Genomic DNA, 18,251 nt, shown 5'->3' with positions numbered 1-18,251 from the left:
TGTTAAATTCTATACTGTTCATCATACTCTGAGAGTAAAAATTAGTTATGTGTTTTTTATTTGTCCTTGCAACACTGCTCTTAATATATTATATGTTCCTGGACCCAAATCCTCATGTCTTCAATTATTATTTGCATACCCAATATCTGTTCTTTTTAGTAAATAAATTAATATTTCAATTAAGCTCATTTTCCAATTTTGTGAGTATATTCTAGATTATCAGCATATGAATTTAGAAATTGAACTTTAACAGATTAGGAGCCTGTAATTAAGATGAAAAGTGAGTCAAACTCAAGTCCACAACTTAACATAAAGTAGCCTTAATGCATATACTAATTCTTGATGAAATGATCTCTTGTGAGTTGATATTGGAAGACTAAAAACTTCATAAATCAGAAAAGGTAGTTAATGAAGATATGTTCATTTCACCAACTGATAGGTTTTCAGAAGAGGAACCACATAATTATGACCTTCTCTGGTAAAGATAAAGATATGTAAAGATAGTTTTAAAGAAGAATCTTAATTATAAGGATAATAAATAAGAAAACTTGAAAAAAACAAAAATAATTCCCCATAAACCCATAACCAGATTGGTGTTTCATATATTTCATATATTTCTTTCTGGCATTGTGTGTGTACATGTATAATTTACAAATTTGTCTCATATCATAGATAGTTTCATATTCTGCTCTTATTCTTTACTTTATGATATTTTCTCCAATTAGTTTCTGAAGATATAATTTTAAATGACAGTATAATATTTAATCCATTCACACACAGTTTTTAAAAATATTCTTCCACTGTTTAAATATTCTGGTTGTTCCATATTTGTGCTTCTATACTTATTGCTGTGATGATGAACACGTGTACATTAGGAATTATTCCAGAAGTGTGGTTAGTAGGTCCAATATCATGTAACCTTTGAAAGCCTATTCATACGTAGTGTCAAATCATATTCCAGGACAATTTATCAGTTTATATTCCCATCAGCATTGCATAAAAATATTTATAATGACACTGTACCTTCATCAACATTCAAAATATGGTCTGAATCCTTCTCAATTTAATGGGTGATAAACAGTATAGTAGTGTGCATTTCTCTGACAATTAATGTGAATGAATGTTTATTCCTGTTTACTAGCTGTTTGCATTTCTTCTTTTGCATATTTTTATTAGTTCATAATCTTTGCTTAATTGTGAAGTCATTTTACAGAAGTTAAAAGCATTATAGAAATGTAATTCCATTTTAGCCTATGCATTTATGGTTATAATTTTGGCTAATTCCAGTATCCACAGATTGCAGTCTCTTTCCTGGTAAGGTCATCCGTGGGTCTCTTTCTTGTTCCCTTTTTATATACAGGAATACCTCATTTTATTGCATCTGCTTTATTGTGCTTTGCAGATAGTGCAGTTTTTATGAATAGAAGGTTCGTGGCAAGCCTGCCTCAAGCTAGTCTATTGGTGCCATTTTCCCAACAGCACATGCTCACTTTGTGTCTCAGTGTCACATTTTGTTAATTCTTCTGATATTTCAATCATTTTCATAATTACTGTATCTGTTATGATAATCTGTAATTTTTGATCTCTGATTTTAAAGGTTCCGGGGCGCCACAAACCATACCCATGTAAGACGATGAACTTAATTGATCAATGTATGTGTTCCAACTACTCCACTTACCACCTGCTCTCCCATTCTCCTTGCTTTCCTCAGGCCTCCCTATTCCCTGAGACACAACAATATTCAAGTGGGTCCAGTTAATAATAACCCCTGGCCGTACTCAAAGTGTTCCACTGAAAAGGATAGGCACAAGACTTTCACTTTAAATCAAAAGCTAGAAATGATTAAGTTTAATGAGGAAGGCATGTTGAAAACTAAGACAGGCCAAAAGTAGGCCTCTTGTGCCAAATGGTTAGCCAAGTTGTTAATTCAAAAGAAAAGTCCTTGAAGTGAATTACAAGTGTTACTTCAGTGAATACATGAATGATAAGAAAACAAAACAGCCTATTGCTGATATGGAGAAAGTTGTAGTGGTCGGGGTAGAAAATCAAACTAGCTACAGCATCCCCTTAAGCCAAAGCCTAATCTAGAGCAAAGCCCTAACTCTCTTCACTTATCTGAAGACTGGCAGAGGTGAGGAAACTGGAGAAGAAAAGTTTGAAGCTAACAGAGGTTGGTTCCTGAGGTTAACATAAAAGTGTAGGGTGAAACAAACACTCAGTAGAAGCTGCAGCAAGTTTCCAGAACTTCTGCAGCAAGTTTCCAGAAGATCTAGGCTAAGATTGTTGATGAAGGTGCCTACACTAAACAAGAGCTTCAATATAAACAAAAGTCTTCCTGTGGAAGAAGATACCATCCAGGACTTTCACAGCTAAAGAGAAGTCAATGCCTGGTTTCAAAGCTTCAAAGGTCAGGCAGTCTCTCTTATTAGGGGCTGATGCAGCCGGTGAGTTTAAGTTGAATCCATTGTTCTTTTCCCATTCTGAAAATCTTAGGGCTCTCAAGGATGACACTAAATCTGCTCTGCCTGTGCTTGCTATAAATGAAACAATAAAGCCTAGATGATAAAACACCTGTCTACTGCATGGCTTATTAAATATTTTAAGCCCAGTGTTGAGACCTACTGCTCAGGAAAAAAGATTCCCTTTTTCTAAAACAAAAATTACTCTTCATTGAAATGCTCCTAGTCATTCAAGAGCTCTGGTGGAGATGTACAAGGAGATTACTGTTGTTTTCATGCCTGCCAACACAGTTTCCATTCTGCAGCCCATGGATCAAGGAGTAATTTCAACTTTCAAGTCTTGTTATTGGCTGAATGCACCAAGTGTCAGTTTCAGTTGTGGGAACTGATTTTGTTACAATGTTGTTTCACTGCAGGAGCCATATATTGAAGACAATGTCTGGAAGCTTCCACTTTATAATTGTTGGCCACCATGATAATCCAGTTTTTGAAATGGAGTTTTTTTTCCCAGCTGGGAAAGTAGAATCCAAAGGCAACCATCGTTACCCATAGCTCATGCTGTTTGCAACCTCATAGATAACATGTGGGTGTCGAAGAACATGCACTTGAAAACTGTGGACAAGTGCAACAAGTGTTTTCTGTCGGCATTCGTAACTCCAGGGCACATAACATTTTAAATTATGCTTTATGACATATGGCAAGAAGATGGCATAAATAACTACTTTACTGATGTTTAGCATTTACACATAAAGTTTGCAATGAATCCATTTTATGAACCCAGTTCTCCTATTTGTTCATGTGCATTTGACAGAAAAGTTCAGTTTCTTGGGAAAGGAAACACTTTTTAAGCTGAATGTAGAAAAATTCTAAAACAAATGATAACACCTCAATGGAGTATACTGAGGAATGTGAACATTGTAAGTAACTTGATTAAATATCTTGGAAAAAATTTTTAAAAACTATTTTTCATAAGGCTTTAGCTGCCATAGATAATGATTCCTCTGATGGATCTAGGGAAAGTACATTGAAAACCATCTGGACAGCATTCACTATCCTAGATGCCATTAAGAATATTTGTGATTCCTAGGAGATCAAAATATAAACATTAACAGGAGTTTGGAAAAAGCTGATTCCAGCCCTACATGGGTAAGCTGGAGGAGTTCAAGACTTCAGTGGAGGAAGTAACTGCGAATGTGGTGGAAATAGCAAGAGAAGTAGAATTAGAGTGGATCTTCAAGATGTGACTGAGTTGCTACAATCTTATGATAAAATTTGAACAAATGAGGAGTTGTTTCCTTTGGATGAGCCAAGAAAGTGGTTTCTTGAGAGGGAATCCACTCCTACTGAAGATGCCATGAACATTATTGAAATGACAGCGAAGTACTTAGAATATTACATCAGCTTAGTTGAGAAAAACAGAGGCAGGGTTTGAGAAGATTGTCTTTAATTTTGCGAGAAGTCCTACTGTGCATGAAAGGCTCTTAAATACAAAAAATTAGCCAGGCATGGTGGCATGCGCCTATAGTCCCAGCTACTTGGGAGGCTGAGGCAGTATTGTTTGAACCTGGAAGGTGTAGGTTGCAGTGAGCTAAGATCACACCACTGCACTCCAGCCTGGGTAACAGAGCGAGACTCCATTTCTTAAAAAAAAGACTCTTAAATGGCTTTGCATTCCATGCTACAGAGAAATATTTTTGAAAGAAAGAGTCAATTGATCAATTGATGTGGCAAATTTTATTGTTGTCGTATTTTAAGGAATTGCCACAGACACCCAACCTTCAGCAACCTCCATCCTGCTCAGTCAGTAGCCATCAACATTGAGGCAGGACTTTTCACAACCAAAAGACTTGCTGAATGATCAGATAATTATTTGCACTTTTTAGAAATAAAGTATTTTTAATTGAGGTATGTCCACTGTGTTATTAGACATAATGCTTTTACAGACTTAATAGACTATAGTGTTAACTTTTATAAGCACTGGGAAACAAAAAAATTTGTGTGACTTACTTTATTGCAATATTCACATTAATTGCTGTGATCTGGAATCAAATTTTCACTATTTCTGAAATATGCCTGTATTAGCATTCAATGGTGATGAATTATCACAACTTAAATCAATACAATTAGATAGAACTTTTAAAATAAATATGAACTGCACAAAACAGATCAATCTGAAAAGCTTAGAGGTGCAAACAACTAGGGATGGTTTAGAATAAATGCTGTTCTACTGTGTGGTAATGTCAGTCATTGTGAAGTAAGTAGCACTAGTGAAAAGATGAGATGTCTGAGATTCCTGGAGCATACATGAAGAAGGCTTTTGAAGTGGTAGTTCTGGCCTTTTGCAGACTTTACCAATGCCTATATTTCAGACTTAAAAAAAAATAGATTAGAAGTGGTGATAGGTAGCCATTTAGTAGAAGTCTAAGGCAAGATGTATTTGGATTGATTAAAAGTTGAGAAAGCTGAGGACCCCAAAGAGGAGGAAGGTCTGGGATGAGTGATAAAAGATAAAGAGGGTTATTATCTTTTTTGATGGAGGGAGCATAAAAGTTGGGCCCATCACTGATTTTACATGTATGTATGTATGTGTGTGTGTGTGTGTGTGTGTGTATATATATATATATAAAAATTATCAATAATGAGGTTTCAGAGCATGACAGCTCTACTAACTTCAAAGCAATGTAGGAGCTACTTGGCATTTTTTTGTTTTGCTGGACATATAGTGGTTGCTCAGTGCCTGTTAATTGAGATTGCAGGATAACTAAGCTGCTACTTTAAGATAAGCCACAAGTAATATGGGCAGGAGCATTTTATAAAGACCTAGTAAAGTATAATGTGAAATATTTTAGCATTGCTTTCAAGTTCTGAAAGTCTCAGGCAAATAGACAGTAATGCTAAGATCAATCATAACTGCAATGGTTCACTCTGAACCTAATGGCCAAAGACAGGCAGATCTGAGTGGCAGAGGTGCAACCAGAAATAACTACCAATCCTAAAAATAGCAGCTGTTGCAATAATTCAAAAGATGGTTTTTAACATCTTTGCTGACTGTGAATTGCTGTTCATTTGTCTTCTTATTGAAATTTGCAGCTTAACAGGAAATACAGAGAAAAATTTTATCATCATGTGTTTCAATAGTGGATTTTCTTGAGGCAGTGGATATTATGGTTGTAATAGTCCGTTTTCACACTGCTATAAAGATACTACTCAGGATTGGGTGATTTTAAACAGAGGAGATTTAATTGACTCACAGTTCTGTATGGCTGCCAGGGGGTGGGGCTCAGGAAACTTACATGGCAGAGGGGAAGCAGTCACTTTCTTCACAAGGCAGCAGGAGAGAGTGTGAACCTGTGAAGGAGGAACTGTCAAACACTCATAAAACCATTAGCCCTCATGAGCACTCACTCACTATCATGAGAACAGCGTGGGGGAAACCACCCCTATGATCCAATTACCTCCTACCAGGACCCGCCCTCGACACCTGGGGATTATGGAGATTACAATTAAAGATAGATTTGGGTGGGAACACAACCAAAGCATATCAATGGTGTTTTAAAAATTATTTGAACTTGAGGGCATGCGAATGTTTAATAAATAATATTGCAAAATATGTATTTAAATGTTTCATACAGTTCTGAAGACTTTTCAGAAATAAAGCCAAATGTTTTAAAAATATATATATTTACCAAGTCCTTATGTCTGAAACTGGTATAGTTCAGGCTTCTTTGTTTCAGTCAATTGTAGTCTCCTAATTTATTATTCTAGAGAAGAAGTGAGCAAAATGAGAGTAGAAAGGAGGTTATGATGTAAGATGAAGGCCTATATAACTCATACCTTTGTTAATTTATAAAAAGTTTAGAATGGGCCAGGCACAGTGGCTCACGCCTGTAATCCCAGCACTTTGGGAGGCCAAGGTGGGTGGATCACGAGGTCAGGAGATTGAGACCATCCTGGCTAACATGGTGAAACCCCATATCTACTAAAAATACAAAAAATTAGCTGGGCGTGGTGGCAGGCACCTGTAGTCCCAGCTACTCGGGAGGCTGAGGCAGAAGAATGGCGTGAACCTGGGAGGCGGAGCTTGCAGTGAGCTGAGATTGAGCCACTGCACTCCAGCCTGGGCGACAGAGTGAGACTCCGTCTCAAAAAAACAAAAACAACAACAACAAAAAATTTAGAATGATTTGTGAAGACAACACAAATCAAAGTCCCAATATGAAATACACATCTAGGAAGTGAGAGCCTAAATATTATTAATAACATTACATAAAAAAAATCAGTTCCTATTGCTTACATTCTTACTGTCATTAGGTATCAAGCCAGACAAAAATGTTATTTTGTCTTCAGCATAGACTAAGGGTAAGTCTACTTTTGCATTTTACTTAACCGATAGTTTTTATTTAAAATAATAAAATAATTATTGGATAGTCTTTGATTATCTGTTACTCTAAAGTCTCCACTTCAGCTACCAATTTCAACTTCTGTTAAATCACTAGTGAAAGTATAAAATCCAATCTCTTTGCTAGCAAAAGTCATTTAGTATAGTAATAGTAGTAAAAGAGGTAATATGGAATGGGATTTTTAAAATGAATGAGGATGGATGATGAAGGTAAATTTTTTAACAGCTGAACTCAGCTAAACTCTAGAAGCAGATTCAAAATTTCTCAAAGCACACATACACACTAAAAAATAACATAACATAACATAACATAACATAACATAACATAAAGCAATGCAAAAGGTATTCTACTAGTGGCAATGTAAAAAAATTGGGCAAATTATCTTGTGAAAACTCAGAGGGTTTTTTGATAGGGTCTGATTTGAGTTCCACTTCTCTCCAATTTCACACATGGTTTGAATTAACATCTCTAGCTGTTGGAAAAAAATATTACACTTTAGGATTGCATTTAAAAGTGCATAGTTTCCACAAATAGGTTGGTAATGGCCATCTTGAGGAATATTTTTCTAAAGATAGTTTTAATATCACTACCTCCCACAAAGTGAAATCTGGTTGATGATGTAGACAGTTCAAATCCAACATCAATGGTTAGGGGTATAGTCCCTTTATACATTTATAAGTTCAGTTATAAAATTCTGGCTAATTCTAACCCCTCAGTGTAGGTCTGGTGCTGTATCAAATACCTGCTGTATGCAAGAAGCACATACAGATGCCCAGTCACTCAGTACCAAGTTAGTGCTCCTCTTGTCCTGGTACCAAATCGTTCCAACCTAAGATCAGGCCTGAGTGGCAGCACCTCCTGTCCTTACATTTTAATTTCACTTAGTTGACTAAATCTTCAATACTGTGTGCTACATTTTTAGTGCCAAAATCTATCCACTTAACACCTTTCTAGGTCACCATTTCTGCCCCCTTTCAATCTATGGTCTTGTGTTCTGCTCCTGCCAAACAATAACTTCATTTGTGGTTCCGCTTTCTGAAAGCCCTATCTTTCTTGTTGCTATCTTTTCTATATCCGTGTTCCCACATGTCTTTCCTTAGAAGAGTGAGTGCCCGCTTTTACTCACATTAAGATTCAGTCCTCACTTATCCTGGTCATGAACCATTTTTGCTTTGTTAGAAAGGAATATTGGGTCTTGTTTTCCAGCTTTGAGAAGAACTCATTTTATGTACACAGGTCACCTAAGTTGCAGTAAATTAATTTGATAGAGGTTATCTGCGCATAGGTGTAGAATAAACACAAATATGATTTATACTTCTTAGGAACAAATGCCTATAGCAAACCAACCATTCACTCAGTCGCTAGATCTTTATAGGAAACAGTGTTGTCACATATGCAGGAATCCAGATCACAGAAGCTTTTGAACTCAAATTACTGTGTGTCTGGCCTTTCTATAGAAAACAAATGGTTAAGTTCATTGGTGTTTGTAGAAATGCTTTAGAAAGCTGTCTGCTTGCTCACTAACACTTTAGCTTTCCTGATGTTCTTTAAAATTCTGGTTTGCATAAGGGCAAAACTTAAATTAGATGTTAAAATATCTTCTACCAAGGGTATCAGAACTTGGAGGCTTTAAGGGTGGACTCAACTGGGTGTATAGTAATATCATTCAGTGGCATGTCAGGGCAAACACTAAATATGCAAGGCCAGCGTAACATGGGGAGTGGGTGTGAGAGAATTATTCTTGGAAATGTGAGTTTTCTTTGAATCAGTGTTATAGAGGCCTGTGTATAGTCATTGTCCTCTTGCAGATGCAGATTAGGTATTAAAAATAATTCTGCCTGTAATCCCAGCACTTTGGAAGGCCAAGAAGGGTGGATCACTTGAGGCCAGGCATTCAAGACCAGCCTGTCCAACATGACGAAACCCTGTCTCTACTGAAAATACGAAAGTTAGACAGGCATGATGGCACGTGCTTTACCCGGGTGGCTAAGGCACGAGAATTGCTTGAATCTGGGAGGCAGAGGTTGCAGTGAGTCAGGATTGTGCCGCTGCACTCCAGCCTGAGCAACAGAGCAAGACTCTCCAAAAAAAAAAAAAAAAAATCAATTTTCTTCAAATCCCTGAAATCCCAATCTGTCTCTGCCATAGATTTTTTCCAGCTAGACATTGTAGAACGTTGACCAATCATCCCACTCCACATAATATTGGGATATTGGGGTGGAGGGATGCTGGGTTATTCATCATTATCTTTCTATCCTGGACCATTTTCTCAAAGGTGTTTTAACACCTAGCCATGACATTCTTCTGTTGTTTTTTCTGTGTGGGTGGCAGATTCTACTATAAGTAGTTCTTCTAAAATAGTCTTGTTGATAGCCAGTTTGTTGGTAATATTTGCTGTATAGTGTATTAATTCTCATTAGTTGAGAGTATGTAATAGAGTCCCCTGTAATGGTTCTCATTTTGTTATGAGTGTAAATAATGGGAAAATAAAAAGTGACCTGTAATACACATAAATAAAAGTATTTCAGAGATAAGGTATTATGACTTCAGTATTGACCAGGACATGATAAATAGGGGACACATGTTCCCACTCTGTGTATTAACTCTGTGATTTTGGTCAAGTAAGCTCAAGAATCTCAGTTGGCTTGTTTGTAAATCGTGACGGTAGTAACATCAACACATAGTGATATTATAAAGACTAATTGAGTTAATGCATATGAAACCCATAGCAAAGTACCTGCTGTAATACCTAAGTTCATGCTCAATATAACATAAATTGAGAATCTGCAAATGCAGAACTTTTGATGGATGCCAGAAAAAAATTTGACTTTCAGAATCAATACAACTGTCTGTTAATTGATCCACATTATATTATAGTCATCCTGAGATAAAGAGGCAGAATCAGAAACTGCCTACAGCTTATGAATTTCTGAGTTACAAGCTGAGATACTTTCTGGTTCAACTTGGAGAAGGGCACATGCATAAATGTTATGATAGCATATACAAACAAGAAAATAAGATTCCATTATCTGGGAATCTTGTTTTCTAAGAAGCAGTTCACTTGCCTACAGATTCAAATGTCTTCAAAAGAAAAGATCCATTTCCCACAGGACCCATTGATTAATGGTTCAGTCCAGTCCTCAGAGAACTATTGGAAAAATTAAAAGAGATGTTATGGGTGAAGAGTTTAGTGCATTGCCTTACTTATGCTAAGAACTAAATAACTATTAACTATTGGTTTATCTAACTTTGTCCTTATTCACAACTTATAGGTAGGATATTATCTTAGTCTGCTTAGGCTATTATAACAAAATACCATAAACTAGGTGGCTTAAACAGCAGAAATTTATTTCTAACAGTCTGGAAGCTGGCAAGTTCAAGATCAAGGTGTAGAGAGATTAGCTTCTGGTGAGGGCCTGCTTCTGTGCTTGTAGATAGCTGTCTTCTCACTTTATCCTCCCATGGCCTTTCCTAGGTGTGCGCTCCCAGAAAGAGAAATATCTCATGTCTCTTTTTCTTTTTTTATAAGCAAATTAATTCCATAATGAGGGCCCTGACCTCATGACCTAATCTAATTACTTCCCAAATACCCTACTTCTAAATACCATTGCACTAATTGAGTAGAGGAATTGAGAGTCTGACTGCTCATTAAGCACAACTCTACTCACCATACTTCCTTTAGTACCTGTAGGTGCTTGGCGAATGTTTGTGGAATGAATGAATGAGTAGTCTTGCAACTGAGTTAATATCATTAGAAGGATTGACCCAGACCATTAAGCTTTACAAGTCTACTTCCATGCTGCTAACACCAGAATGAATGGTAAGCCAAATAATGCCATGAATGGTGGAAATTATGGAGGAGGCCAATGAGTGTTTATTGAATGAATTAATTGGAAAATGTGAATCTACCCTAAAGTACAGGTCCCAGAACCATGCTCAGACATTTAACAGTTCTCAGGGTGTTTCCTGGGACACCAGCTGATTGCACAACATCCCAACTGGTACATAACGGTCAAACCCCAGCGTATAACTGCAACTCCCGTTTCTTTCCATACCCCCTTTGCCACCACCCCCCACCTCCAACTTATAGTGACTGGGGAACTACCTGATTACAATCCTTCCCATTGGAAACCAAACAAACTCAATGAGTCAAGCAGCAAATTACAATGGATCAAGGACCTTGATAGATGGTACTGAGTAAGAGTTATGGCTAGGTGTTCAAGCATTTTGGGTTCTAGTCCCAGCTTTGGTGCCACCTCATCTTGTAAGCAGGAAAAAAGGTGTTAACCTTTCTGAGATTCAGCTTTACAGAATCATCTGGGCCTTTACTGGCCTCGGTGGTTCAGTGACTGAATAGAGCCCCCCATATCAAAATCTCTGCCCTCATATTTGGGTTCCTGCTTGGTTTGCTCCTTGCCACCTGATGGTAGGTATCCTGGCTGCTCAAGTTCTGGTGTAACTTGACTGCTTGAGTTGCACTTGCTGCCTGCTCTGGCCAATTCTTCTCTCAGGATTTTTCTCCCAGATACCAGATCTATGAACTGCTGTGACCTGTCAGATCCACAGAGACATTCTCAAAACCTCCATACACAGATTTGGCACCTGGAAGTTTTGCCACGTTGCCATCTAAGCAGCAGCTGGAGATCTATCTCCTGATCTTCTCTGTCTTCCTGGAGCTTTTCACTGTAGCATTGCTGGTCACAGTCGGGTTCTTGTCTGTGCCATGGTTACTCCGGCTTCTCCGGGGCCCTCCACTCGGATGCCCCTTCCTTTCTCTCCATCTGCGCACACTCTCCACATTCCAGGCATCACTGTAACCCTCACATGTTTCATGAAGGCATCACCTATCATTTCGTCTGCACTGGTCAACCCTGACAGCACTTTCTGCCTGTACCACTCAGTGTAATCTTATTAAATATTTAAAGTATCTGTAATTCTTCCATGAAATATTGTGATCCTTAGGGACAAGAATTGTAGCTTGTGCCTTTCTTCAGTGTCCAGCACAATGTTATGTATAGGGTAGTAGGTATTTGAATTTATTTACTTCATTATTTATTTAGGTTATTTATTATTATATAAATGTATTGCATACAATAATTAATTCACTGAAGACCATTTCATTGTGATCAAGTTAGTTGGTTATCATTCTGTATTCAATGTATTTGTTTTCTTGTCTTCCAAAGGTCATTCTTAGCACATCAGAGTAATTGCAAAATTCTCTTGTTCTTGGGAAAGAAAATATAAATTAAAGGCAATTTTGTTCTATTTCTGTTTATTGTTTTTGGGTGCAAATTAGCAAGATGGTAAGGAAATCATCTAGGACTTGTAAGTCTGTGGAGATTTAAGAGGTCACTTCTTGATGTCCTGGAGTACCCGAAGAAGTTTTCAGTGGTTTCTAGAACTCTTCATGCATGACCCATTCAGAATAGATGTTTTGTCAAGATTCTTTCAGATCCTTGATCTAAATATTTTTAATGTGCCACAAATTTTAAATATCCCCAAGTAATCATTCTTTAATACCTTGATTCTCAAATTGAATGCCATATTCCTCTTGGTTTTATTATCTATCAAAAGTTGTTTTTCCAACTGCTTGTCTCTTGGTATAGAACTCCTTTGTCATTATTTTTTCAACATGTAGTCTCTTCAGATCATCTGGTACAGTTTGTCAACAGTCATTCAATTTCCATTTTCTAGCCCTGTGGACTAGGTGGTGTATATATATAATTTTACCTCATTTTTCACTAACTTGCCAATAAAATTTACTGGGCTTTTGTTACACTGGACTAGTTTAATTTGTTTGTCTTCTAAATATGCTCAGCATCTCTATTTTAAAGCATGATTTACCTTAATGTTAAATTTCTTTTATAAAGTAATAATAATAATATACCAGATGAAATGCCTATACAATATTAAGCTCTGTACATGTCAAATAATGCATATGACATTATTTAATCCCACAGAAAACCTAAGAGCTATGTGTAACCTGACACATTTAAGAGATGGACAAAACCGAGGCTGATCCTTGGGATCCTGGTCATAAAGAGGGCATCAGGAAAAACTAGAATTTGAACTCTGCTCTTTCTAACATAGTACATTGATTTTTCAGCAGAGGAGATAAATAACGAAAATAATTACTTGAATCTGCCATGAATGAATTTTTAAAAAATTGTGCCAAGAGTGAAACTGTTGAAAAATAAAAGAAATTCTGACTTAAATAACAGCTTTTCTTCAAGCTAATGGACAAAAAAATGAAAAATTTGGTGGCTTGATATATACATATACTTTTATACAGATAGTTATATGTAATCACACTATGTATATCTATAAAATATATATATATATATATAAACAAGATGGATATATATATATCCACACACACACCTGGAACTAAGAATAATATAAAATCATGCCTGTCCTAGTTAGAATTATAATACCCAAGAATGCAGTAAAGATGAAATATAAATGTCTCTAGCATCATCAAGCTGTTTATTGAAATAGTTTACAAAAAGGAAATAACATCATTCATTTTAAAGTCCCCCTAATGAGAGACACTGTGCTTGAAGCAGGATGACCTTTCCTTTATTAGTGTGAATTTACCTTCCAGGCAAACATTTTTCAATCAACACTAATTTGCATATAATTTATCAAGAGAGAAGAAGTGCAAAATAATTTTGTTTAAAGATTTCTCTTTGTTTTAAGTGTCATTAGCAGTTCTGACTAATCCGATTTTTACAATCTCATCAGGCGCTTTTAGAAAATCTCTCTGAACTCATCTGGAGGATGCATTTATTCCTAAGTGTCCTATATTGCATTACAGCACAGCGGAGAGGCGCAGTCCGCTGCAGATGTTTATGTGAAATGCAGTTAACACTCTGCCAATTTAGTTTTTATAGGGACACAATCAATTTTTATTCATTTAAAAACCAGAATGCTTTCTTTTATTGTGTGCAGCCTCTCCTGATTATACAGCTAAACAAATTATTTCTCTGTTTGTACTAAATGGTACTATTGCGGAAAGGCAATGGCATGGTATAAGTATACCATATATACATCAGGCAAGTAAATAATGGTTCTCTCTTAGGGTATGTTCCTTGGAATGGGTTATTTGAACCAATTTTTTTTAGTTTTACTTACTGTAAATACACATAAATGGAATGTGAATCTTGCATTTGGTACTCAATGGGATGTGCTATCTGATTTTGCATTTTAATAGAGTTTTATAGTTTATAGGTGACTTTTATGTACATTATGTCATATCATTTAAGATGCTTAGGTTCTATTGTTCCGACTTTGGAATATTGAGGCCTTTCCATTGTTCTTCAAAAAGATTCCTGTAGCACTATAGGTTCATTGTGCTATAATTTTAAAATGCATCATTGAATGTCAGTATTCTTGACAATATGTAGCAAAATATTTAAAGGACCAAAATTAAAATGATATTGGTGATAGAGGAGAAATACATTTGTATATTTAAATCCTTTAAAATTCATCATGTTCAAGTTTAATGGAACCTCATAACAATGGAGTGGAGAGAGATTACCAAAATTGGCATTGTAGACCACCATCCTTATCAGACTCTTAGTATATTTGAATCCATGCAACGTTGAAGTGGGTTGAATATTACCAAGAGAAGGCTCTGGATCAGGACATTTTCTTGGGAGTTAATAGAGGGTAGAGAGCCTCTCTGTGAAATTGTGTAGAACCCCTTTATCGGGTAACACTAACTATATTCTTTTAAATTATGCTTATATAGAGTTTCGTATGTTTGAGATTTAAGCAGCATGGGAAATACCATAGACATGGTTAAGGAAAAGTAGAAAAAGGTCTATAAACAGCCTTCTGCTTTATCTTAATAGCCCCTCTTCCCCCAAACCCAGAATTCTTAATTAAGTGGTAAGATCATTTCCATATATATTTTTATCCCAAAGACAAACCTTTATTTTAGAGCTCACTTCCATTTAGTTTATATGTCAGTAGATAATTTTAATAATTAAAAGGAAAAATAAATATATTTATATATGAATCAATGTATTTATTCAATAAAACATTATGATACCCCTATATCACTATATGTTAGCTCTGCCCTCAAGAAGCTCACAGTTCACTTTGGTAGCAAAGGTTAAACATCATCATAACAAACAATAAAAGCAGATTATAAGTTTAGTATTGCAATGTAAGAGATTCCATGGGGCAGCTGTGATTATGGGTCATGTGAGTATAATCATAATAAATAGAGTGAGTCCAGAAAAAAGAACCATCATGGGCTAGAGAAATCTAAGAAGGTTTCCTAGAACCTTGAATGATGGATAGGAGTTGGATAGATAGAAAGCATAAATCTGGAGAAATTGACTTTACTTACTTAAAAGATGCATTTGCCCATTTTCAGAACAGTGAATTTTTTTATGAGTCTATAAAAGGAAGCCACATGGGCATGTGCAATACGTGTGTATGTGTGTGTGTGTGTACATATATATACATAGTATATTTGTGTGTGCACATATATATGTGTGTGAGTGCACACAGAGTTTTTTTGTTTTCCATAAATTGGTGCTTGGATTGGTAAAATTGCTGTAAGGAAACTTGTATTCCCTCCCATAAGTAGGGAGGCATTTTAGCTTTTAATTGAACACACACTTTTTCTAAAAATTGCACTTAGATCTTTTATTTTGTTTTATTATTCAGATTCAATAAAAACCTTTTGAATCACCTATCCCTAACTATAAATGTACTTATCCCTAACTACCAATAACCAATTCACATCTGCCTCTGTGGTTAGGTAGAAGCTGAACAACTTTACAATTAAAATGTATGACATTCCTGGTGAGGTATTTCAGCTATACTTTCGAAGGACCTTGTTTCCTTGGGAGACTTCTGCCTTCTATGTAACCTCTAATTTTTTTTTTTTTTTACAAGAAGTCTCTTATTTTTCTTGTTTTTTATCAAGCAAACCAATGTCAATAGCTTTTCGGAGTTAAATTAATGCCACAGCTTATCTAATTGTATAAAGCTTTCCTTCTTTAACAATCCTTTTATCACCGAGGTAATGTGTAAAGAATGTCCTTTGAGTGGTAGGTTTACAGAAAACCAAGATACTTTATTCTGTCAGTTACAAATATTTCATCATTGCTTTTATGAAGGAAACATTGACGTCCCTATATGTGTGAAATTGTGTGCTGGATATTGAAGCATGTCATTTCTCAACATTGCAACTTGCAACTAAAATAATATCTAGAAAGTTATTAGTCTCATCAAGGTTAGGTAACCAGCATGTAAATATTTAAATATACCTTTAGTAATAACTTCATCCTTCAGATGATTAGGCAAACAGAATCTTAGAGTTATCTTTAATTCTGCTTCTCCTTTCACACCTCACATCCAATCCATTAGCAAAATCAGTTGGGTCTACTCACAAAACACGTCATGAATTGGCCACTCTCAAGAACTCCGCTGCTGCAACTCCGGTGCAAGCCACTGTCATTCTTCAAGTGAGCTATTGAAGTAGTCTCTTAACTGCCTGCTCCATCTGCTTTAGCTGAATGTCTACAGCCAGAAATATTTCCACTAAAATACAAGTCAGATCTTGTCACTCCTCTGCTCAGAACCCTCCGTGACTTCTCACTTGTCACTCAGGTAACAGCCAGTGGCCTTCAGGATGGTGAATGATCTGGCCCCTGCGACCTCAGCAATGATCTCCTCCTCTTCGCCCCACTCCAACCCTGCTTCAGACAGGTTGTCCTCTCTCCTGTTCTCAGACCACCAGTCACACCCCCACTCAAGACCTTTGCTATTGCCGCTCCTGCACTTACAATGTTCTTTCTCCCTGAAATTCCCATGGATTGTTCTATTGCCTGTTTCTGGTCTTTGCTAACTTAGTGCTTCCTTGATAAGACTTAATTTGCCTGAACCACTATTTAAATTGCAGCTCACTAAGCTCCCCCGGGAAACTATGGTTTCTATTGTGCTGATTGTGATATAATGGACTGAATATTTTCCTCGTTTCTTTTGAATGTAAGCTCCGTGAGAGCAGAATTTATGTCTGTTTAATTTAAAACCATTCATGTGATATGAAAGTATATTATTATCTTTAGCAAATTCCTGATACTGAAATATTCTGACATCCTAAAAGAAATGAGAAAGTCTTGAAATGTTTATGTTCTTTTTTCTTTTCAAATCTTTCTCCTTACCTTTTCCTATGTGCAATTCACGGTTATTTTCTAGAGGCCAGAGATCTGTGAAAATGTTAAGTTCTAAGGAAAAAATTGTAAATGTATACCTTTCGTACTTCCAGAAGCTATAGTAGTTGGGACTAAAGGTGTTTGTCATCTGTGTAGGGTTCCTGAGTGTGGGCAGTTTCGTATTTGACCACATGGCTGAGGCATCCTAGTAGTAGCCTGTCTCTTTAAACCTTTGTTTCATATGCTTCCTGAAACAGAGAAGGTATGCACTTCTAGTTTTAAAAGCTTTATTACCAGGTAGCAGTCAATATTCCAGAGTAAAGAATAATATAAGTTAAAAAGCATCTACAGCAACTTAAAATGGAAACTTGGAATAGTACCATGATGGTTTGTACAATGTCTCATTGTCTTCTTTTGATCTTTGTTTAGTCCATCAGTCTTGTTGGTTCCACTCATTTGAATAATTTACTCAAAGGCGTCTGTTAGGGCTGCATTATATTCCCCCCAAAATTGATATATTGAAGCCCTCCCCTCCTCAGTACTTCAGAATACAACTGTATTTGAAAAGAGATTCTTTAAAGTGACGTTTAAGGTAAAATTAGGTCATATGGGTGAGCCCTGATCCGACATAACTGTGTCCTCATAAAAAGAGAAGGTTAGGACACAATCATGCCCAAGCACAGAGGAAAGACAATGCAAGGACATGGGGAAGGCGACTATCTGTAAGCCAAGGAGAGAGGCTCCAGAAGAAACCAAAGATGCCATGATCTTGGACTTCAAGCCTTCAGAACTGTGAGAAACAAATTTCTGTTGTTTAAGCTGTCCTGGCTAACTAATATAGCACTCTTAAAGAAAGCCACACTAGTTCTATTTAACTAGTATAGCATTCTTGAAGAAAGGATATATAGTAGTCATGTATCTTTTCTTTTTAAGAACCAGCTCTGAAAGCAAACTGCATTTGGTCTTCTTGTTAGGCAGAGGTTAGGCAAACAAAGCTTAGATTCTAAAATGCAATTGTTTATTGTCACCTTTTATATCCTTGTGTAGAGCATTGTTCTAGGTTCTCTGCATACAAATAAGCAAAAACAGAGCAGAATATATGTTTCTTAACCATAAGAGGCTTGTCTATTTAGGAAAGCAAAATACATATAGTTCAGAAAATAAGTATTAAAAAAAGTTCAGAGAAGGAAGCAACTAAGAGACATTCCAGTGATAGT

At 36.3% G+C, this 18,251-nt stretch overlaps 1 protein-coding gene and 1 pseudogene across 10 annotated transcripts in view; both read left to right on the top strand.

Moving 5' to 3' along the window:
• The window catches only part of EYA1 (EYA transcriptional coactivator and phosphatase 1), a 335,785-nt gene that overhangs the window by 87,960 nt on the left and 229,574 nt on the right, over window positions 1-18,251 (top strand). The window lies entirely within an intron of this gene.
• LOC108587258 lies at window positions 1,789-4,035 on the top strand (annotated as a pseudogene).

Source organism: Papio anubis, chromosome 8, assembly GCF_008728515.1.
Source record: "Papio anubis isolate 15944 chromosome 8, Panubis1.0, whole genome shotgun sequence".
Taxonomy (NCBI): Eukaryota; Metazoa; Chordata; class Mammalia; order Primates; family Cercopithecidae; genus Papio; species Papio anubis.
This window is presented reverse-complemented; position numbering and strand designations above follow the sequence as displayed.